Source organism: Mustelus asterias, chromosome 21 (assembly GCF_964213995.1).
Source record: "Mustelus asterias chromosome 21, sMusAst1.hap1.1, whole genome shotgun sequence".
NCBI classification, from domain to species: Eukaryota; Metazoa; Chordata; class Chondrichthyes; order Carcharhiniformes; family Triakidae; genus Mustelus; species Mustelus asterias.
The window spans coordinates 37,093,380-37,118,220 of NC_135821.1; the positions used below are offsets into that span (position 1 = coordinate 37,093,380).

The window sequence follows — 24,841 nt, forward strand, 5'->3', positions numbered from 1 at the left end:
AGTGCCCCAGGGATCTGTTCTGGGACCCTTGCTCTTGTGTGATTTTTATAAATGACCTGGATGAGGAAGTGGAAGGATGGGTTGGTGGTGTTGTGGATAGAGTAGAGGGATGTCAGCAATTGCAACGAGACATAGATAAGATGCAAGACTGGGCGGAGAAGTGGCAGATGGACTTCAACCCAGATAAGTGTGTGGGGGTTCATTTTGGCAGGTCGAATAGGATGAAAGAATATAATATTAAGGGTAAGACGCTTGGCAGTGTGGAAGATCAGAAGGATCTTGGAGTCCGGGTTCATAGGACGCTCAAAGCAGCGTCGCAGGTAGAGGCTGTGGTTAAGAAGGCGTATGGAATGCTGGCCTTCATCAATAGAGGAATTGAGTTTAGAAATCGGGAAATAATGCTGCAGCTGTATAGGACCCTGGTCAGACCCCACCTGGAGTACTATGCCCAGTTCTGGTCGCCTCATTACAGAAAGAGTGTGGAAGCCATAGAAAGGGTGCAGAGGAGATTTACAAGGATGTTGCCTGGATTAGGTGGCATGCCTTATGAGGATGGGTTGAGAGAGCTAGGTCTTTTCTCCTTGGAGAGGCGACGGATGAGAGGTGACCTGATAGAGGTGTATAAGATGTTGAGAGGTATTGATAGAGTGGATTCTAAGAGGCTTTTACCCAGGGCTGAAATGTTTGCCACAAGAGGTCACAGGTTTAGGGTGCTGGGGAGTAGGTACAGAGGAGATGTTAGGGGTAAGTTTTTCACTCAGAGGGTGGTGGGTGCGTGGAATCGGCTGCCGGTAGTGGTGGTGGAGGCGGATTCGATAGGGTCTTTTAAGAGACTTTTGGATAAGTTCATGGAAGTTAGTAAGATAGAGGGTTAGAGGTAAGCCTAGTAGGTAGGGACATGTTCGGCGCAACTTGTGGGCCGAAGGGCCTGTTTGTGCTGTAGCTTTTCTATGTTCTATGTTCTAACTTGGAGTAAGAAGTTTAACAACACCAGGTTAAAGTCCAACAGGTTTATTTGGTAGCAAAAGCCACACAAGCTTTCGAGGCTCTGAGCCCCTTCTTCAGGTGAGTGGGAATTCTGTTCACAAACAGAACTTATAAGACACAGACTCAATTTACATGAATAATGGTTGGAATGCGAATACTTACAACTAATCCAGTCTAGCTTGGAGTTGATTTACAACTAACTTGGAGTATCAGCCTGGAATTTTTGCTCAAATCGTTCGAGTAGGATTTGAACCCACATCTCTCTGACCCCTGAGACAGGAGTGCTACCCACTGAGCCAAGGCAGATGCTTTATGTGGCTGGATAATGGTGTCTCCATGGTAACCAAGTAGTGATCTCTGACTGAGGTGTAGTTTTGTCCCATCTGGAATGTTCCACCATCTTAGGTTGCCTGGTAGAGTGCATTACTGGTTTTGAAATAAGGAGATTCTAACAATGTGATTAGTGATGCCATTGCTTTACTGACTGTGCCTCCCTTAAAACCAGAGTTTGATAGTGAGCCATGGGAGTGAGCGGGGTCTGAAAATGCTAAACATGGAGAAAGAGGTGAGGGGTGATCAGCAAGGGTTCCTGCTGCTGATTGTTATACAGTTATGTCAAAATGACAATATGGTCATTACCCCCCACACATGCAATTAGTCCTAAATATCTGTCAGCACTGTCCCCATTCCCCATTAATTCCCCTATCCTTCAATCACAAGTGTAACGTTCTTAAATGTCACCTTGCTTGATGACACTTCCTATTGTAGTCAATACTTCGATGCCCAGCAATTCACATGCTCACATTTCTGTCCTTGGCCTGCTACAATGTTTCAGTGAAGCCCAATGCAACTGGAGGAGCAACAACTCAGGTGGACTTAACATTGAGTTAAACGACTTCAGGCCATGAACTCTGTCCTCCATTTTGAATCTATTTTTCTTCTCCAAGTGCCAGTCTGTACCTTATTCTCACACTTTTGCTTTCAGGCAGTTCTTTCTCCTCTCTTAACACATTCTGCTATTTTGCTTTCAGACAGTACTGACCTTTATTCTGCTATTAGCACCTACTCTGCACCAATGGTTTTGTCTTTATACTATCATTACCATACCCTTTGTCTTGTGTTACCTTACATCTCCTGCCCTCCAATCTATCTCTGACCTCTTTTGCTCCAACCACCTCCCCCCATTTTAACAGCATAAAACCCATTACATTTCTATCTTTCTCCAGTTCGAAAGAAGATTTATATTGGACTCAAAACATTAGCTCTGTTTCTCTCTCCATAGATATTGTCAGACCTGCTGAGTTTTTCTCGCTTTTATGTTTTAATCCCAGCAATTCCAACCTGTGCACCATCCAGTTAAGGCTCTGGTTGGTAAGTGAAGGTAGAATCCTAGCCAATGTTGATATGATGTGGAAGTAGATTCAATGATAACTTTCGAGAAAATCGGATAAAGGTTTAAAAAGGGGAAGCTTGCAGGTTGAAGAAGAATGGGACTAATTGGATAATCCTTTCAAATAACCAAGTACCATGGACTGAATGGTCTCCTGTGTTGTAAGATTTTGTGATTGTACGATAGCCCCCTGCCACACCCCCAGCAAAGCTTGGAGATGCTTAGGCCAATTGCAGTCACATAGATCACTCAATTGGCAACAAGTGAAGAATGAAATGTGGGGCATTTCATCTCAGTGACACTGCTACCTAAAACCATTTAAGCGAAGCTGTAAGGTTGATGTTATGAGTCGAAACTCCCAGCGTGGGGTCTTTCATTTCTTGAGGCTGTGAAGATCATTAAGCCAAGTTCTGCAGTGAGCCTGGTTTCCTTATGCTGAAGTTACTTGCTGCAATATTTCACGGGCACAGCGAGTGTGGAATCGAACATAAGAGTGATTGCCACTCCCTTGTTAGCCCTGACTCAGTGGCAGTGCACTGAGCTGAGTCAGAAAGTCAAGGGTTCAAATCTCACTTTAGTGGACCTGAGCGCATAACCTTTGGTCAGTGCTTCGAAGGTGTCATCTTTCAGACGAGACATTCTTTCTGCCCTCTTGGGTTGATGTAAAAGATTCCTCGGTGCTCTTTCGAACAAAAGCAGGTGCGCTGTCCTTGGTCTCTTGGTCAACAACTAATCCATAACAGGAGTTGCTTAAACAGATTAATCTCGTCATTAACATACTGGTGTCACTGGTCAGCGCAACATCGAGGGCCGAAGGGCCTGTACTGCGCTGTAATGTTCTATGTTCTATACTCCTTTGGGATCTTGCTCTGCAAACATTTGTCGGCATTTCCTTCACTGCAAACGTGGCTACACTTCAAATGTACTTCATTGGCTTGGGGATCGGTTTAGCTCAGTTAGCTGGACGGCTGGTATGTGATACAGAGTGACACCAACAGTGTGGGTTCAATTCCTGTACTTGCTGAGGTTATTTATGAAGGTCTCACTTTCTCAACCTTGCCCCTTGCCTGAGGTGTAGAGATCTTCAGGTTAAATCACCAACAGTCACAGCATTTTGGTCACCTGGGACTATGGCAACTTTTTTACTTCATCTGCTGTTAAGTGCTTAGGACCAGCCTGGGCATGTGAAAGATGCTATATAAATGCAACTCCCCTTCTTTCTTTTCCTCACTGTGCCACAGATCCTGTGCTTGTGATGAACAAGTTTCTGCAGCATAATGCAGAGACTCTCCAAGGTCTGTGGTCTGTTCTGTATCTAACACTGGAAGTGTTATCAGCCGGTTGAACCAGGGCACAGTGCTTGTAGAGTGCACAGACTGAGTCCAGTCTGGCTAACTCAGTGTTTCACATATCTTCAGGGGACACAAGGTTAACGAGTGATCTCATGTGCTGGCATTGTGTCTTCTTTCTGCATTTTCACCTTGTTGTTGCACGAATGAGCTGCATTTGTAAACCGCTTTGGAATTTGCAATGATTACCTCATAAAGTGGGAGCAACCTTGCACTTAAACAAATGTTTTCCTGAATTCAGGACTTTTCAAAGCGCTTCACAGCCAACGAACTAATATCAAAGTGTGGTCAATGTTGTAATGTAATGCTGCTGTCAATTTGCCACAGCAAGCTCCCACAAACAGCAAAGTGATAAACAACCAGAGACACTGCTGTTGTTGGTGTTGCTTAGTGGGTAAATCTTGACCAGGAAACTCCCCTGCTCTTCTTCGAAGAGTGACATGGAAAATTCTTTTTATGTTCACCAACAAAGGTAGACGAGACCTCAGTTTAACTTCTTATCCATAAGGTGCAGCAGCACGGTGACACAGTCATTAACACTGCTGCCTCACAGCCAGGGACCCGGCTTCAATTTCCAGCTTGGGTGACTGTCTGTGTGGAGACTGCATGTTCTCCCTGTGTCTGCGTGGGTTTCCTCCGGGTGTTCTGGTTTCCTCCCACAGTCCAAAGGATGGGCTGGTTAGATGTATTGGCCATGTTAAATTCTCCCCCAGTGCGCCCAAACAGGAGCCTGAGTGTGGCGACTAGTGGATTTTCACAGTAACTTCATTGCGGTGTTAATGTAAGCCTACTTGTGACACTAATAAATAAAAAAGATGGCACATTTGACACTGCAGCACTCCCTCGATACTGTACTGTTAAATAGTGACACACACACCCCATGAATGAATTTTTAAAAATCAAAGAGACTTGGTGATCCGACTTAAGCCCCCATGAAACAAAACCTCAGTCCTCCCGATACAGGAGAGAATTCGTCTCCATAAAAGGCAATGGGATTCTTCAGGATAGAGATAGAGTCCCTACGGTGCAGAAGGAGGCCATTCGGCCCATCGGGCTTGCACTGACAACAATCCCAAACAGGCCCTATCCCCATAACCCCATGTATTTACCCTGCTAGTTCCCCTGACACTAAGGGGCAATTTAGCATGGCCAATCAACCTATCCCACATATCTTTGGAGTGTTGGAGGAAATCCACACAGACACCGGGAGAATGTACAAACTTCAACAGTCACCCGAGGCTGGAATTGAACCTGGGTCCTTGGCGCTGTGAGGCAGCAGTGCTAACCATTGTGCCACTGTGCTTAGCATGGTGATGGAAAAGGTGGACTGCTGATAATCCAGCCGTCATGGAACCATTCTAGGGAGCACTCAGGAAATTTCTCAAATTTCCATATGGTGAGCATATCACATACCTGCATGTCATACCCCTCAAATGGGCACAGGGTCAGAAGAATGCCCATCAGTGATGGACAACCAAGACTAGTGAGTGGGCCGTATGAGTGACCCTCCTTCATCTCAGTGCACCACAAAATTGAATATCGGGCTTGTTCACTAACAGCGACCCCATGGATAAGATTAAATACATTTAATACACATTGAATATTTCATAACTAGTTACAAAATAGCTTAAACATTTGTATATTAATAGAATAATCATCAACTTTAAATGGTAAAAAATATTTACACTTTGGACACAGAGGGAGTGCACAGCTCTCATAGTCAATGTCGTGAGCAATCAGCACGTACTTCACTTTATGTGCCCATGCTTTAGGTGCATTATCACTTCAGTCATGCCGGTGTGAAAAAAACTACACGGACTCAGAAATCAGCAGAATGTGGCAACCCTGTGCATGGGCAACAGTCAACAAAATGTCTCGTGCGCCGCACTCAGAACCCAGATGGCCTGCATATGACCCTTGGGTTGCAAGTTGCCCACCACTGGCCTAAATTATATACAGAAACCTCTGGATTTAACTCAGAGGTATGGTTCACGGCAAAGAGCTGAACCTATTCAGTCCTCAATTCCATTGTGAATTCCAAAGATCAGCCATGATCTTATTGAATGAATGGTGGAGCAGGCTCGAGGGGCCAGATGGCTTGCTCCTGGTTCTTATGTGGGTGTCCATGTTTTAAAGAAAGTGCTGCTGATAAGATTATTTGAGGGGTTTTGGGCCAGAGGAACTGTTTGTGAGTGGCAGAATACAATTAACACAATACATTTAATTCTACTCTTTATCTTATTTGAGTCACCCCCTAGAAGCCAGATAGATGTCAGCCTTGGCATGGATCCTGTCTGAGTCTGAAAGCTGTCTGTTGACACTGCATTCTGCAGAAGGATCCCATGGATCCCCTTACTGTGTCAGAGGGGTGAGTTCTCCCAGTTGCCGGGGGCCAGGTGAGGGGGGGCGGGCTGTCCTCACGGTATGCTGCGGGGAGGGTTGTCCTCCAGAGTGCTGGAGGGGGTGGGCGTCCGAGGGAGACCTTTCAGTGTACTGCGGAAGATAGAAGGGGAGGGGTGGTGGTGGAAGGGAGTCCTCCCTCAACCAATACCACCAACGACAGCTTCTTCACCGATTGCTGTTTGTGGGATGTTGTTGTGCGCAAAATGGCTGCCAGGTTTGCTGTACTTGAAAATAACTACTTTTGTATCTGCAGGACTCTGACATATTTCTGAGGCATTATAGAAATGGCAAAGTTTAATTACTGATTTTTCCTCCCAGTGTTGTGCAGCCTGCCATGGGCACAATGATCAACTGTAGTGATGGAGTCTGCTCCCCATGGTTACCCTTGGCAACAGGTCTCAGGGAATTTGGATCTTGGGCAGAGTCAGCAAGTCATTTTTACCTGAAGAGCCTTTCTAAACAAAAAATGCCTAAAATAATACCTATTGGGAGTGTAAAATGAAAATTTGACATTTCTAAACTAAATACTTGACAAATTGCCAAGTGAAACTGATAAAATGCATAATTTATAACTATAAATAAAATACATGTATTGAATTTGTATATCACAATGAGAAAGAAGTGAAAATTAAAGGAGACTTAACTCTAAATGGGCAGATTTTTTGCCTTGACTTTACTGATAGGAAAACAATCTCATAGACGAACTTTAACTTAAGATAAGTAGAATTAAAACATTTTTCAGCTATTGATTCTTATGCGTTTAAAGAAAGACCTTCTGAGAATGCATTCCGAATAATGTATCGTCCCAGCTATATTAAAAACAATAATGGTTCTGACTGTAAAACCTGTTCCTCAAACCTTAAGTGTAGTTCCACCAATCAAGCCGGTTTATTTTAGAGTGCGGCAATGTTTTTGATTTAAACATTTGAAACTCTGAAGAATGAGGCACAACGATTCGCTTTTTACCCCCAGAATAAAAACATGCTCTTATTTTTCTTGATTTAGTATTTATTAGGCTTTTTTTTCATGTAAATGTGACTCAACTGGAAAAGGATTGGAGCAGCAGATGAGATGTTGAAGAACCACATGGGGTTTCGGAGCGACAGGTTGCAGACCCCTGGTCTAGTGCACTGTCGAGCCCAACTGGTTTTTCCCTTTATGTAGTGACAGACTGTCAGCAACAGGGTCACTCCCCTGATCAAATCTCTATTCATTCTCCCTCTGTCTATTATATAACAGAATCATGGAATAGTACAGCATGGACAGAGGCTGCTCTTATATAATTTCTTATCTATCTCTCATATAATCTCTTTGATATAATTTTCTTCCAGATCCTGGTGCTGTTTTCATCTTGGTTTTTGCTGGTAGCAGTGAATTTTATGGATGAGAATTGGGATGGAGAGAGGGCCAGGATATCTATCCATCTCTCCTTTTGTTCCTGTTATCCCAATTCTTAACGGTTAAAACCACTGCTACCAGAAAAATTCAAACTGAAATGTGGACTGGGAATCTGGATGAAAGCCAATGAAGTCTGCAGCGTTTGGAATGTCTTCAGATCGAGGCTGCAATCTGTCTCTGGGTTACAAACTGTACAGGCTTTGCTGAGTGCTCCTGACAAACAGGCCCTTGGAGATTGGTGTTGTATGTATTAGCATGTCATTCCTTTGTGTGTGTGAATGAACATCCCAAACAAGCTCCACCATTCCTCCCCACACTGCTGTGCCATCAAAAATAAGGGCTGATCTCACTTTAGTTACTGGTTCCAGTGGGAAGTTTTAAGGGTCACCAGCAAAAGGGAGGCAGGTAGGTGGACCTGTAATTTCAGATAATTTACGCCATTGATGGCATGTCCACCCATCCCCACCCTGCTTTCCAAGCTCTGGAAGAGCTGTCAAACGGAGTTGGCTGTCTGTGGTCCAAGTGAGGCCCTTAAGTGGACAATTGATGTCCAATTAATGGTTTCATGCCACCTCTGCTCAGAAATGTCAGGCAACAGGAGAGGTTGGCATGCAGTGTGTAGCCTGGCAGGTTTAACACTGTGGGCTGCTGGTCAGTGAAAATTGAGAGGGAGGGTTTGTTTCTCGCCCAGCCCCCAGTGCCATTCAGAGGCTTTTCAACCTCCCCACAGTTCAGCTCCTCCCTCGCCCCTTTACTGAAGCTTGTAAGCCTGGCCTCAGCGAGGCTCTCGGACTTATCTGAATGACCACTTCCATCGGTGAATGCCATCTCCTTGTCCTACCTGCAGTACCCCTGTTTCTACAGGCACTGCAGTGTGCTGGAGCAGTTGGTCTCTGATTGACCAGCATCTCTATAAGGCAAGAAGTTCTCCCGGAGTTAGATGCAAGTTCTGCCTCACTTGGTCAAAAGATTAAAGGGGAGTGAGCCAGCTGAGCTTAGGTGGACTCGCCTCTTGACATTTGTGCTGGGGTGTGGGGAGCTCACCCTCAGTACAAAATCCAGCTCCAGGTGTGGAATTTAACCCACATTGCCATGCCAAGTTTGGTGGCAGAGGACATGTAATCAGAGGAAGGGTGGCAGATGGGGACCTTGCCACTTTCCTGCCTCTACCTTAATTAAGCACATGGCGGGAATGCCTTACAGCGACCTTCCTGTACACCACCAATTGAAGCCCTTTAATGAACAATAATGCCCATTTCAGGGCTTTATCCTCCCCTGCAACAGGTATTTACCCAGCAGTGGGCAGAGGGCTTGCCACGTGAGGAGCATGACAAGCCCAGGGATGATGCAAGGAGGGGGGGGGGCGGGGGGGGGGGGGGGGGGGCGGCGCAAGGTTCCCTCATTCAAAGGTACTCCATTCCCGACCAACGGATCTGGTGTCAGGAAGGGTTGGGCCTGCTGCAAACCCCTCCCTGCTGATCCGCTTCTCCACAACCGCCACAGTTGACATCAATCTCCTGAGGCTGGGATCCAGCAACAGGATTTTGGGCCTTGAAAGGGGGGCATACCAGTAGTTGCAACTGCCTTCCTGAAGGCGTTGCTGGGTCACTAGATTTGCCAGCCTCTGGCCAGTTGTGCTCAACGGGTGTGACTTTCACCCCAGAGTCCTTGATCTCAGGGAGGACCCGCTGCTATCCAGTTAAGTGACATTTAATGCCATGGGCCTTCCCTAAAAGAGGCGATGCGGAGTTCCTGTGGGCTCTTCAGCGGGCAGGCAGTACCCTGGTTGCCAATATTAAATCCTGCGCCAGGAATCGATGTGTGTGCAGTCCATTTCAACACTCAGCAGCAACTTGATAAAAATTGTGGCCTGCTGCACCTCCTCCATCACCACCTGTGCACGAAACACTGGCTGGAGCATGCCTCAAGGGCAAGGATACCTTGGGTTCCAGCTGTAGCAGATAAACTGCTCGCCTTTCATTCCCCCACTCCAGTGACTTGTGAAATGTCTCTTGTGCTTCAGCTCAATCACACCGCACATTGTCCTGTTTATAATTCGAGTCTCTTTGTTCCTTTACTTTTGCTTCAGAACTGAAAATAGTTCCTTAATTATAAACTGTGATTTATGACCAGAACTGATAATCTCACCATTGCATCTTGCAGGCTCAGTCATTGATTTTGGTGCATGTATATACTTGCAACCTGAAAACAACTTTCATTTATGTAGCACCGACTATGCAGTGGAGCTTGATGGAGCATTACCAGGCAAACTTTAATACTAGGCCAGAGGAGGAGATGTTGGGTGGATTTTCTGATCTCGCTCCTGCCTGCTCCACTGCAAGTGAGAATGGAGAATTTGGCACTCAGCCAAAACTCCATTTCACTGCTGCAGCACCAGAGAATCCCAGCCACGGACGAGGTCGGAAGTTTTTGACAATTAAGACAGTTGATCAAAGGCTTGACCAAGGAGATGGATATTAAGGATTGGTTTTAAAGGAGGAGGCAGAATTAAGGGGCACTGAAAGTTGGGGGAAATCCTGGAATTTGGGGGCTCTGGCAATTTAAGGCACACCCACCAGTGGTAGAGCAAATTAAATTGGGGGTGCAGAGCAAATTAGTGGAGCAGAAAAATCATGGAGACTTGTAGGGTCAGAGGAGGTTACAGAGATCAGTGGATGCAAAGCTATGGAAGCAAAAGGTTTAAAAATAGTGAGTGACGGAATATTGTAGCCTGTAATTTAACGCTGAATCCTCCAGTTCTCACTTCCCCTGAAACCAGAGCTAGTTTGCTGAGACCTCTATTAACGTTAGACAGGCTCCCAAACTCCAGGCTTTGCTCTGTGGTTGAGAGGCCCACAGGCTGTCCTCATCCAGCTTCAGAACAGGAAGTCGTGACCGAAGTCGTGATTGTATTCTTAGTGAACAGAGGTGGATGGAATTGTGGGGCGGAGAGTGGGGGGGAGTGGAGAGTGAGACAGCCAAGGAAGAGGTCAGCTGCAAATAATTTATGCTTAGTTTTGTTTTAACCGAGGACGTTGCTGATAGTTCCAGTCCTGTTGTACTGAATCGATGGATCTGTTTCTGTGTTTTGCTTTTTTAAGAACAGGATTAGGCCATTCAGCCCCCCTCTCACCCAAAGAGTGATGAGAATATGGAACTCATCACCACAGGGAGTGATTGAGGTGAAGAATATTGATACACCTAAGGGGAAGCGATATAAGCAGGTGAGGGAGAAGGGAATAAAGGTTGAGGGTGGTAGATTTTAAGTAAAAAATGGGAAGAGGCTTGAGTGAAGCATAAACGCCAGCAAGGATAGGTTGGGCCGAATGGCCTGTTTCTGTGCTTTACCCTATGTAATCCTATGTAAAACCTGTTCTTACATTCAGTTAGGTCATGGGCAATTTGCAACATAACACCGTGTACCACCCCTACACCCTCCTTTGCTCCATATCCTTATCTTTTCCAACACTTGAATACCCAGCTGTTCCATAAATACAGTATCCAGTCCACCATTTTAAGTGGCTGCCCTTTTATTTAGGAATCTGAACAATTATGGACTATTCAACTGTGGAGCATCATAGCCCATCCACTTCAATCACATACATTTCTTTTACGCAGGAATCCTTGCTTATGAATGATCTTGTCCCTCTCCTCATCCTCCAGCCCAGAGACTGAGGCCTAGCTGACTCACAAATTGAGTCTTCTTGGGACTTAAGGAGAGACGGTGGCGGGGGAGGGGGGGGGGGGGGCGGTGGTGGTGGTGAGAGAGCCTGATGGGATAAACAGCTCTCCATTGATGTCTTGCAAAGTTGAATCCCTTTCACACTCTGATCAACTGTTGTGAATTTTGGTAAATAGAATTCCATTAACCGTTTAACTGAACAGACTTCTCTGTGTATCTTATCTAAAGGCCTCTCCACTTCCCATGTCCTGCCTCATTTGTTGACTTTGTCTTGATCGATGGGGTGGGTCAAAACCTATTTGAGTGTCCTGCCTGAAGCAGACATTTTCATTCCTTTTGACCCCTCTCTTGATTCCACTCCTGAGTTTAAATTCGGGGGGTGGGGGGGGGGGGGGGGGGGGCGGGGTGCGGGGGTCATATTCCAAATTCAACGTAAATATTTCACTGTGTATAGCGCGGTGCAAGTTATAAGCCAACAAGCTTTCTCATTTTAACAAGTAAAGAGTTAGTTTTATTGCTAAAACTCACTCGGGCAGAAAATATTAATGAAAGGTTTAGAATGTACAGATATGTCCAACTACTCAATAATGCAAAGATATTCACACGCATGCACACACACACACACACACACACACATGCGCATGCACACAGCCTCCCCAAGAATGCAAAAAATATATAAATATATATGGCAACTAAAGTCAGAAAAAAAAATTCAGAGTGTCCAGATGCTTCTTCACAGCTGAAAGCTCCCTGTCCACAGTGGCTGTTGGCTCTTGGGGTTTCTCACTGGAGATAGTGGTGTTGATTCAGAATTCTCCTTTAAGAACTCTTGGCTTGCAGCAATGAGGTCTTCTGTTGGGTTTTCCAAATCACAAACAATTCAGCTTTGATGAGAAACATTGCAGAAGAAAGAGAGATGGAGTGTGTACCCCTGTGGCAGTCGCTTTGACTATTCAAAAATCCAGTTTTTTTTCACATGAGCTGGATTGCGTGACCTCTATCTGAGAGTTCTATAGACAATGGGTCTCCATAAAAAGTTTGTGTCCTTCGCAAGTGCAACATAGCAGCTGTTTCAGCCAGTGTCCTTTGCTTCGCAAAAAGTGTTGTTTTCAAAATGTTCAATAAATGTGTATGTCTGGTCGATGACATTATAAAATAATAGATAAAGTCGCCATAGTCTCAGATGACCAAAGGCTGCTCTCCCTTTTGACGGGGAGAGCTGACTGGTGGTGGTTTTAACCTGTGGCTCATTACACCTCAGCCAGTACAGGAATTGAACCCGCGCTGTTGGCATCACTCTGCATCACGAACCAGCCAACTGAGCTAACCCACTCTCTTGAATCTGTGCCCACACTAGGTGAGTAATGAGTTGGGACTGACAAGTGTTGTGCCCATTTTAATGAAATATATTTGCATGTTGACTCACACAGAGTAAAATCTTTTTAAGAGAAATTGGGGTAAAGTTGAAAGAATGGGCGGGTATTAAGAGAAGACTTTTTGCTTGATGCAGACTTTGAGGGAATGTGTGATACCTGCTATGGAACATCTTGATTTATTTATGGACCCATTGCTTCAGGGAGGTCCAGCACCATGGAGGCTGAGTGAAACTGGAGACTAGTTACTACAGACACAACATGTATCTGTGAATGTGGAGGCATTGGCTCCTGATCTCATTTGGCCATGCGTGGGAAAGGGAGGAGTGGGTGGCTGAGACACTTACATTGCAGAAAAATACGTCACTGGGTGAGTCAATCATGATCTTCCCAGCTGGAGATTTACCAGCTGACAATGGTGAGAGAGCAAGGAGCAGGAGACTGGCATCGTTGTCAATCAGGAGCGCTCCAGGGCACATGAGATTTAAAGGAATGGGAATGAGTGAGGCAGCACCATTGCTACGTGCCTGATCTCGACCTGCTCCATGCAGCTTAGCCAGATATTGGGAAATGTCCTGAGTCACTGGGAGGGCCCAGACTGATTCAAGCTCGTGGCAGGGCAGTACTTTTAAAAGGACCAGTTTTGAACAAACATCCACACCCTGTCTGTAACAAGTGTGTGTGTGTACTGGCTTGATGGTGTAGTGTCAGCAAAATGGTGTATGATGCTTGGCAACTTCCTTTGAATGCCTGAAGCGGGCCGAAACATGCTTCATTTTAGTGACTTTCCTAAATCCTCTTTGAATTAAAACAGTCCCATAACACTGTGGTGCGTAATGTTTGTTCATGAGACCCTTAAATGCGAGCACCAGTCAATTGTATCTATGGAGATTTTTGTTGCTAGGCTGCCTAACAGTCTTGCTGTTGAAATCCACAGAAGGCTCCCGATTATGGGTTTGAAAGTGTTGAGAAACCATTACTCGGTCGTTAGTGTAGTGTGAAGAGTTTATTAAACAACTTTCGGAATGTCCCAAAGCACATTACAGATAATGAAGTAATTTTCGAAGTGAATATTGGCCAGGAGAGTGGGGAGAACCTGCATGAACTTCTTCAAAGTAATGCCATGTAATCCTTAACATCCAGCCGAGAGGGGAGACAGATCCTCGATCTAACTTCTCATTTGAAGGACAGCAATCCCGACAGTGCAGCACCCCTTCATCAGTCTTACTCTCGAGTCCTAGCATGGGACTTAAACCCACAATCTTCGGAGTTGGAAGTGAGAGCGGAGGTGCATTTATAACTCTGCATTCAATGTGGCACATTGCCACTGAAGTTTAAGGCTGTTGTGAGGATGAGCAGGGATCGTTTTCATGGTATGTCACCACTGGAGTGCCCTGACCCCTTTAGGAGGCGGCCAAGTTTTGTTCTCAGTGATGAGCTGAGTGGCTTATCCTGTCTGCGCAGTCTAACCACAGTGCTTTACACACCCTGACCCACAGGTGCTATTCTCAATGGAGAGGGTAGGGAAGCCAGAAACAACCACAAATCCAATTTAGGAATAAGAGTTCAATGTGTTTGTACTCCAGCTGCGGAATCCACTCACCCCAGGACCTGAGCGTCGCACAAATGCACACGAGACTCAGTGGGTTATTTTATTTATTTGGGGGAGGGTCAAGCAAGGAGGGGCGGGTTAAGCAAGTGCCTTGTTTAAACAGTAAATCCACAGCAAAGGTGGAAGAGATAGGTAGGGGAGTGGGTGTGGGGTAGAAGTCCTTTAGGTGTGAGCGGAGAGGGCAGCGGTTCTTGGAGAGACCTAGGGTGCCATTGAACCCCAAAGGACTGCTCCACAGGCAGACAAACCATGGGCTCAGCCAGAGTGAGCAGCCATGATCTCATTGAATGGTGAAACAGGCTTGTGGACTCACTGGGCTACTTCTGTCCTAGACTTTGAACAAAGCAACTTGCTTTCTCACCTTGACTTTCTTGGGGATGATGGTGGAAGCCAAGGCTATAAAAGAAAAGCTTAGCTCCAGTCTCTCAAGTGCAGCCATACCAACTGTACAGTATAATATGAAGAGAGTTGCCTTTTAATTGGTTAATACAAAGAACAATACAGCACAGGAACAGGCCCTTCGGCCCTCCAAGCCTGCAACGATCATGTGTTCCTAACTAGACCATCCGTTTGTATCCTTCTATTCCCAGTCTGTTCATGTGGCTTTCTAGATAAGTCTTAAATGATCCGAGCGTGTCTGCCCCAACCACCTTTCTTGGTAGTGCATTCCAGGCCCCCGCCACCCTCTGTGTAAAATACGTCCCCCGCATATCCATATTGATCCTTGCCCCCCTTACCTTGAACTTGTGACCCCTTGTGTTTGTCATTTCTGACCTGGGAAAAAGCTTCCAACTGTTCACCCTATCTATGCCCTTCATAATTTTATAAACTTCTATTAGGTCGCCCCTCAACCTCCATCTTTCCTGGGAGAACAACCCTAGTTTACTCAATCTCACCTCATAGCTAATACCCTCCATACCAGGCAACATCCTGGTAAACCTTTTCTGTACTCTCTCCAAAGCCTCCACGTCCTTCTGGTAGTGTGGCGACCAGAACTGGATGCAGCATTCCAAATGTGGCCTAACCAACGTTCTATATAACTGCAACATCATATGCCAACTTTTATACTCTATGCCGTGTCCAATAAGGCAAGCATGCCTTCTTCACCACCTTTTCCACCTGTGCTGCCACCTTTAAGGATCTGTGGACTTGCACACCCAGATCCCTCTGTGAGTCTATACTCCTGATGGTTCTGCCATTTATTGTATAGCTCCCCCCTGCATTAGATCTGCCAAAATGCATCACTTCGCATTTATCTGGATTAAATTCCATCTGCCATTTCTCCGCCCAATTTTCCAGCCGATCTATATCCTGCTGTATTCTCTGACAATGTTCATCACTATCCGCAACTCCAGCAATCTTTGTGTCATCCGCAAACTTACTAATCAGACCAGCTACATCTTCTTCCAAATCATTTATAGATATCACAAACAGCAGAGGTCCCAGTACAGAGCCCTGCGGAACACCACTAGTAAGAAGTTTAACAATGCCAGGTTAAAGTCCAACAGGTTTATTTGGTAGCAAAAGCCACAAGCTTTCGGAGCCTTAAGCCCCTTCTTCAGGTGAGTGGGAATTCTGTTCACAAACAGGGCATATAAAGACACAAACTCAATTTACAGAATAATGGTTGGAATGCGAATACTTACAGCTAATCAAGTCTTTAAGATACAAACAATGTGAGTGGAGAGAGCATTAAGACAGGTTAAAGAGATGTGTATTGTCTCTAGACAGGACAGCCAGTGAGACTCTGCAGGTCCAGGCAAGCTGTGGGGGTTACAGATAGTGTGACATGAACCCAATATCCCGGTTGAGGCCGTCCTCATGTGTGCGGAACTTGGCTATCAGTTTCTGCTCAGTGACTCTGCGCCATCGTGTGTCGTGAAGGCTGCCTTCGTTCTCCAAGGCGGCCTTCACAACACACGACGGCGCAGAGTCACTGAGCAGAAACTGATATCCAAGTTCCGCACAAATGAGGACGGCCTCAACCGGGATATTGGGTTCATGTCACACTATCTGTAATCCCCACAGCCTGCCTGGACCTGCAGAGTCTCACTGGCTGTCCTGTCTAGAGACAATACACATCTCTTTAACCTGTCTTAATGCTCTCTCCACTCACATTGTTTGTATCTTAAAGACTTGATTAGCTGTAAGTATTCGCATTCCAACCATTATTCTGTAAATTGAGTTTGTGTCTTTATATGCCCTGTTTGTGAACAGAATTCCCACTCACCTGAAGAAGGGGCTTAAGGCTCCGAAAGCTTGTGGCTTTTGCTACCAAATAAACCTGTTGGACTTTAACCTGGTGTTGTTAAACTTCTTACTGTGTTTACCCCAGTCCAACGCCGGCATCTCCACATCATGAACACCACTAGTCACAGACCTCCAATCAGAAAAAGACCCCTCCACTGCTACCCTCTGTCTTCTATGGCCAAGCCAGTTCTGTACCCATCTAGCTAGTTCACCTTTGATCCCGTGAGATTTAACCTTTTGCACCAGCCTGCCATGAGGGATCTTGTCAAATGATTTACTAAAATCCATGTAGACAACATCCACGGCCCTTTCCTCGTCAATCATTTTTGTCACCTCCTCAAAAAACTCAACCAAATTTGTGAGGCATGACCTCCCTCGTACAAAACCATGTTGTCTATCGCTAATGAGACTATTCAGTTCTAAATGTGTATTGATCCTATCTCTAAGAATCTTCTCCAACAATTTCCCTACCACGGATGTCAAGCTCACTGGCCTATAATTACCCGGGTTACCCTTGCTACCCTTCTTAAATAACGGGACCACATTTGCTATCCTCCAATCTTCTGGGACCTCACCTGTGTCCAATGAAGAAACAAAGATTTCTGTTAGAGGCCCAGCAATTTCATCTCTTGTCTCTCTCAGTAATCTGGGACATAGAACATAGAACAGTACAGCACAGTACAGGCCCTTCGGCCCACGATGTTGTGCCGAACCTTTTCCGAAAGCAAGATCAAGCTATCCCACTCCCTATCATTCTAGTGTGCTCCATGTGCCTATCAATAACCGCTTGAACGTTCCTAAAGTGTCCGAGCAGCAGGCAGTCCATTCCACACCCAACCACTCTGAGTAAAGAACCTACCTCGTACATCCCTCCTATATCTTCCACCACGAACCTTATAGTTATGCCCCCGAGTAACAGCTACCTCCACCCGAGGAAATAGTCTCTGAACGTCCACTCTATCTATCCCCCTCATCATCTTATAAACCTCTATTAAGTCGCCTCTCAACCTCCTCCGCTCTAAAGAGAAAAGCCCTAGCTCCCTCAACCTTTCCTCATAAGACCTACCTTCCAACCCAGGCATCATCCTGGTAAATCTCCTTTGCACTCTTTCCAGTGCTTCCACATCCTTCTTACAGTGAGGTGACCAGAACTGCACACAATATTCCAAATGTGGTCTCACCAAGGTCCTGTACAGTTGCAGCATAACCCCACGGCTCTTAAACTTAAACCCCCTGTTAATAAACGCTAACACACTATAGGCCTTCTTCACGGCTCTATCCACTTGAGTGGCAACCTTCAGAGATCTGTGGATATGAACCCCAAGATCTCTCTGTTCCTCCACATTCCTCAGAACCCTACCTTTGACCCTGTAATCCGCATTCAAATTTGTCCTACCAAAATGAATCACCTCGCACTTATCAGGGTGCCATCTGGCCCTAGGGATTTGTCTACCTTAATGCTTCCTAAAACACCTACCACTTCCTCCCTTGTAATTGCGTTGACAGTTTGCCAAGTGGGTGGGACTGAAAGCATGAAAATACTGTTGATATAGTTTGCTACATTTGTGAACTTTAGCACGTGGACATAATAGAAAATTGCTCCAAAGGGAAGCTGGCTCTGTTTCGAGCTTTTTAAAATACATTCTGAAAGGAGTGTCACTAATTGGAGTAATTAGAAAGTATTTCCTCCTGATGAGTCTAGTCTAGAATGCGTGGGCAGCACCTTAACATCAACGCGAGGCTGTTCAGGGAAGATACCAGGAAACACCCTCTTCACACACAAAACAATGAAGACATGGAACTCTTCTCCCCGCCCATAAAAAGTAGTGGATGCTAAGAGTCACTTGGAGCTTTCGAGACTGAGATTGATAGATTTTTCTTAAGTATATTCAGGGAATTGGAACCAATTTGGTTAAATGGAGTTGACATATGGATCAGCTGAGATCTAATCAAATGGAGGAGCAGGCTCGAGGGGCTGAATGGCCTCATCCTGTTCCTATGTCTAATCAAGGGAAGGTGTCCAGATCCAGTCAAACACCATCGCTAGTTCAATCTTCATTGGTGCAAAGTCTGTTGGAGCCATTCAGGGTAATGGTATCATAGAAATCATAGAAACCCTACAGTGCAGAAGGAGGCCATTCGGCCCATCGAGTCTGCACCGACCACAATCCCACCCAGCCCTACCCCCACATATTTACCCACTAATCCCTCTAACCTACGCATTTTAGTATTCTAAGGGGCAATTTTTTTTAACCTGGCCAATCAACCTAACCCGCACATCTTTGGACTGTGGGAGGAAACCGGAGCACCCGGAGGAAACCCACGCAGACACGAGGAGAATGTGCAAACTCCACACAGACAGTGACCCGAGCCGGGAATCGAACCCGGGACCCTGGAGCTGTGAAGCAGCAGTGCTAACCACTGTGCGACCGTGCCGCTGTGGTGTGGCTGGTGTGGTGTGGTGTGTGCCGCTGTGGTGTGACTGGTGCCGTGCCGGTGTGGCTGGAACAATTGGACTGTTGTGTCACTACATCAAAGTAAAGTTAAAGTTTATTTATTAGTGTCACAAGTAGGCTTACATTCACACTGCAATGAAGTTACTGTGAAAATCCCCGAGTCGCCACACTCCAGTGCCTGTTTGGGTATACTGATGGAGAATTTAGCATGGCCAATTCACTTAACTTGCACATTTTTGGACTGTGGGAGGAAACCAGAGCACCCGGAGGAAACCCATGCAGACACAGGGAGAATGTGCAAACTCTACACAGCCAATGACCCAAGCTGGGATTCGAACCCAGGTCCTTGTTGCTGTGAGGCATCAGGGAGGGGGCAGTTTGGCTGGAATTCCTGGCTTTTGGGAGATGGCCTCAACATATTTAAATATTCCCTGAATCACTGCAAACTATTGATGTGTCTAAGGGGGCAGCTCCTTTTTCCACATCTCACTGTCCTTGTGCTTTCCTCTTCAGTTGCTCATAGAAGCCTCCCATTCTGAATTTTAATGAGCAACATGACTGAGGAAAAGAATACATGAGTTGGTTTCTCGTTGCTTTCCTCATGTGTTCTTAAAGGAAACACAAATCCTCTTCCTGAAGAATCCACAAACCATTGATGAAGGTAGAACTGAAGGGAGGTGGATCTGCACTCCTCACCCCGGCACTGTGCTCCTGTATTACAGTCTGGTCATGTCCATATTGACTGAGTTTCAGTTTGCAGTGAGACTCCATCTCCTAAATTATTGACGCATGGGCAGTTACATGTGTCCCCGCATGCCTCTCCTTGAGATCACTCCAACGGATTGGTAACAGGGCTCAAAGAACAATAACTTGTGGTTTTCTCACATGAAAGGATTTGAATCTCAGTCGCCAGAAACAGGGTCTAAAGTAATGTCCTAAGGCGCCTCTTTGGCTGTTGATTTTTAATCACTCTCCAATGAGCTTATGTTCTTTAACTCCTTTTCTCTGGTTGACGGTGTGAGTTAATGACAGAAGGAAATGATACAGACAGAATGAGGATGATACCAATCAACCAGTTCATTCATCAAAAATTCCAGGGTCCCTGAATTATGGTATCCCTTGTGAAATTTAGTACAATTTTCATGTTACGGGTGTGATATTTAATATACTACCTTATAATATTGAGTAAGATTGGGTGATGTTTGGTACTGTAGTGTAGGCCTTAGGCCCTGAGCTCCCCTCTCCCTCAACCATTTCTTGCGCAATGGCTTTGGGTAGAAATAGAAGGTTTTAACTCCCTCAAGGGAACATTGGTGCTTTTATCATTTTTAAAAGGGAACTCTCTCAGGACGTTTGGCAATTCGTTAATTTTTGTAAACACTGCAAGAATGTTGATACTGCTCAGCCATGTATCTGGCCAGGGTTCTGTCGGGCTGACTGGGGGGGTGGGGTCTCATGCAAAACAGTCAGAAAATCGGCAGGAGACCCCCAACTGTTCCATGAAGCCTGATCCAATCAAATGCCCTTAAGCGAGCCTTCCACAGGATTAAGGTTCAGAGAGCTATAGGCCAATCAGAAGTCCAAGATCATCGTGAGGACCCCGGACCACGGGGAGGAGGAAGGTGGAAGCGAGAGGGGTTTGGAGGCAAGGGCAGAGGCCAGCTATCTCCCCAATGTCGGGTCTCTCAATCGGACACAGGTACTTGACAAATGAGGGACCCTCACAGAGACCATTGGCAAACCCGAAAGGGTTTCCTAGGCAGCTTTACAGGGTGCAGGAATTCCACACAACCCTCATTTAATCCCTGAGCCACCACTACATTGCAGTGGGTTCAGTGATAATGTGTGTTAATTGGCTCATCAATCTCTCTGCCTGCAGCCAGGAATCCTGCATCAATCCCTCCACTTCTCCAACATAATCAGGGGAGGTTTAGCTGCCACTGGCAGACTGACTGACTGCTGAATAAATTGTTCAAGGTTTTGGATCTCGCTGACAGAGGTGGCCTCTGAGCATGATTTTCTCAGAATGAAGTGGTTATTTTAACGTCTTTGATAATGTAGTTGGTTACATTTGGTGGCGTTGCACCAGGTACTGAACCTAAGGAGGGCATTCAGCTCAATCCTCAGGACGGGGCAAGCAAGCTGCCCTCTGCTGGGATGTGAATGATGGTCCCCAGGGGTAGACATGGGCTGGGGTAAAAATGGGATAGCACTGCAATTGGTCACAATAGTGACCTCCTGCTTGAACATGATAGGTTTGATGCTTCTTCAGGTTAAATAGACACTGTCACTCAATGTCTGTACTCCCCCATGGAGAATGTGAGTTGGGTGAGATATTAAAGAGCTTTCAAGATAAAGTGGGGTCAGCAGCAGCAACTATCCATCTTTCCTGTCAGTCTCTTCACACCCTGTTTCTCCCCTGGGTCCCCCAGCTTGTTCCTATTCTCTGATTTTGATGTGTTAATAAATAAATGCCATTTACTAAATTTTAAATTAGGTTTATTATTTATGGATCAAACTCCTGCTGATCTCTGTCCATTCTGCCCCATTGATTCTGAGGCCTGTTGATCATGTTGGGGGGGGAGGGGAGAGATAGTGCGTGCATCATTTCCGTTCCACCATGGGTTTTGTTGAATATTCTTTTGGCTAAACTCTGTCAGGCCAGGAGATCACACCAGGCAGGCCAAGTGGAGCCATTCACCACAGAATCCCTACAGTGCAGAAGTAGACCATTCAGCCCATCAGGTTTGCACCAAATCTCTGGGACAGCATCTTACCCAGACTCAGGCACGTGCCCCATCCCCATAACCATATGTATTTACCTTGCTCGTCCATCTAACCTACACGTCTTTGGTCATGAAGGGGCAATTCAGCATGGCCAATCTACCTACCCTGCACATCTTTAGATTGTGGGAGGGAACCAGACCATCTGGAGGAAACCCATGCAGACACGGGGAGAACATGCCAACTGCACACAGATACTCAAGGCCGGAATCAAACTCCTGTCCCTGCTGCTGTGAAGCAGCAGAGCTAACCACTGTGCCACCATGCTACCCACAAGGAAGCCATTCAGCCTATCAAAACCATGCTGGCTCTCCGCAATGTAATCCAGTCATTTTTACTTCCTTCAAATGTCCATCCCAATTTCCTTTTGAAATTATTTATTTATTCCTTCCACCACCCTCATGGGCAGTGAGTTCCAGGATAGCTTTTACCTATGTTTCCACCACAAAATTCGGCTCTCCGCCCTCAGTGGCAGACATATAGACTGAACTACTCCGGGTTTTCTGAGTCAACCACTGAGTTGAGGAAAACTTCCTGGGTTAGGAAAAGAGGGGAGAAAGAAAATTTGCATTTGGGATATCCCGAAGTGCTTTACAGCCAATGAAGTAATATTGGTATGTAGGAAACAGATCAACTAATTTGCACACTGCAAAATACTGGCAACATGATAAACAGCAGATCATTTGATTTCCTTCTACTTGCCAGCGAAGGAGTGCAAAGAAAGTTGACCGGGCCAATCTCTCAGATGCCTGGGTTGTCTTATGAGGAGAGATTGAGGAAATTGGAACTGTGTTCTCTTGAGTTTAGAAGAATGAGAGGTGATCGCAATGAAGCTTGCAATATTTTTACAAGACTCGACAGGGTAGATGCAGGAAGGATGTTTCCCCTGGTTTGAGTGTTGGGAATGCCAATGAGAGGTAGGCCATTTAGGACTGAGAGATGAGGAGGAATTTCTTCACTCAGAGAGTGATGAGCCTATGGAATTCTCTGCCCTGTGGACTGTGAAGCCTCAATCATTGAGAATGTCCAAGCCAGAGATTAACAGATTTCTAGAATTAAGGGATACAGGGATGGTGCGTGAAAATGACATTGAGTTAGAAGATCAGCCATGGTCTAGTTAAATGATGGAGCAGGCTCAATGGAGCAAATGACCTACTCCTGCTCCTGTGTTCCTTGTGGTGTAGGTACTTCCACAGTGCTGTTAGGGGGGGGTTCCAGGATTTTGACCAAGTGATAGTGAAGGAATGGTGATATAGTTCCAAATCAGGATGATTTGCGATTTGGACTGAACCTGCAGGTGCTAGTGTTCCCAGGTATCTGCTGCCTTTGTCCTTGACGGTAGAGGTCATGGTTTTGGAAGGATGTTGATTCTGTCAGGTCTCGATAACTGAGTACCCAGATCCCAGAAGAGGGAGATTTTCCACTTGTTACTCAGGTATCAAACTGGTTGTACATCAGGCGCACTTTATAGAAACAACTCAATTTTTCATTTCCAGTTTCACTCCTGAATGGCCCATTGAAAGTTGATGCCCTTTAATCATTTGTTGCCAACCTTGGCATGTGGGATCCTATCCCATTGGCAAATGCACCAAAGTGTACTTGTTGGATTGGGTGAGATGGGTCGTTCTGGCTACCAACCTTGGAAACATCATGGGGTGGGGGGTGGGCAAAGGAGAGAAAATCAACTGCAGGAGGGCCCAGATTTAAAGAGAAATACTGTAACATTTGCAGATGTCGTGATCAAAGCTCTTCCAAGCAACTTTGGTAACCCTGGCTGTGATGAAGCCAAGAAGATCCATTGGTTTTGCTAGAAGGCAGCTAAGTTTAAAGTTTTTTTAAATTATTTATTAGTGTCACAAGTAGGCTTACATTAACATTGCAATGAAGTTACTGTGTAAAGCCCCAGATGTTAAGAGCCTGAGGCAAAAGAATAATTTGAGCAGATCCTTATACTGCCCTTGAATCGGGATGAGTATGTTGTGGTTGTCTGCTGCACAGTCAGCCTTATATTGACTCCCTCCCATTAGCAGACCCTTGCTGAGTTCTTCAATTATACATCCATTGAAGCTGGATGTTGATGTGTTTAAATCTGTACGACTACTTTCATAATCTGTAATGCTTTGCTGCTTGTGTACTGTTCAAGAATATACGAGCGGCTGTGTAGATAAGTGCTGTGTTCTGCTGAGTGGCAGGAGCAGCACTGAGTTCTCACTGCTCCTGAAGGAGTTGAGAGATGAAAGGACTTGATGGAGCTCCCAGCACAGCTTATGTTCCTTCAGTAAGTTGACTGTGCGTTGGTGAGTCTGAGAATTTCTGAATCATACCCATGGATGCAACTCACTCTTAAATTATGTGATAGCCCTGGAGGCAAAATTTACTGCTCGTGTACAACCAAGTCACAGAGACTGGAAGGATCCTGGTTTGAACCCGGGACATCTATCTGTCAGGTTCTTGGCCAAATCAAAATCAGCAATTGGTCTGCCATGGATTTGGGGTTAAAGGGGTGGGGTAAGTAGCAGCCTGGGCTCTGCTCTCTAGATGTTTCCATAACTCCATGACAAACAAATCTCAGGAAGTTTTGGGAGGGCTTTCATTATGAGTGGCCTCATTAAGACCCAGAAATATTGATCAGAGATTATGAAGTGTGAGCTCCAACTTGTCTTGATTGGATTTAACCTCTGGATCGGTTCTGGACCTGCAAACTCAATGGTTGTGTGAAATAGGTGAAAAGAGAGGGGTTAAGGTAATCGGAAAGTTGCGTGCCTCTCTCCAGCCTTTGTGGAAAACCCCTTTTCAAGGCCTTGAGTGGAATAATACTGAAAATCTGTCAGCTTGAAGATCACTCTTGAGTGCACAAGAATATAATTTTCTGTCTCTCAAGGCAGGAAGGATATGAGCCGTATGAGAGTCACAGCACTCAAGGTGGTCATTAAGCATGCAGCCAGCTCTCGGGCATGGGCCTTCTGTCCAGGCTTCTCTTCCATTTCCCACTCCAGGCTAAAGCTTTTGCAGGTTGCTATTTTGTAAATCCAGTATTAAAGCTGCCTTGCTTCATGGTGACTGAGGTGGATCAGTTCTTGGAGAACTTGAGACTGAGCAGAAGAAAAAGGTTATTTTTGACATCTTGACAGGCAGCTTTGACAAAGGGTCATCTGGA

The 24,841-nt window shown here is 45.7% G+C and overlaps 1 protein-coding gene across 7 annotated transcripts in view; it reads left to right on the forward strand.

The window, feature by feature from the left end:
- LOC144509220 (ensconsin-like) overlaps positions 1-24,841 on the forward strand; it is a 176,650-nt gene that overhangs the window by 38,771 nt on the left and 113,038 nt on the right. The window lies entirely within an intron of this gene.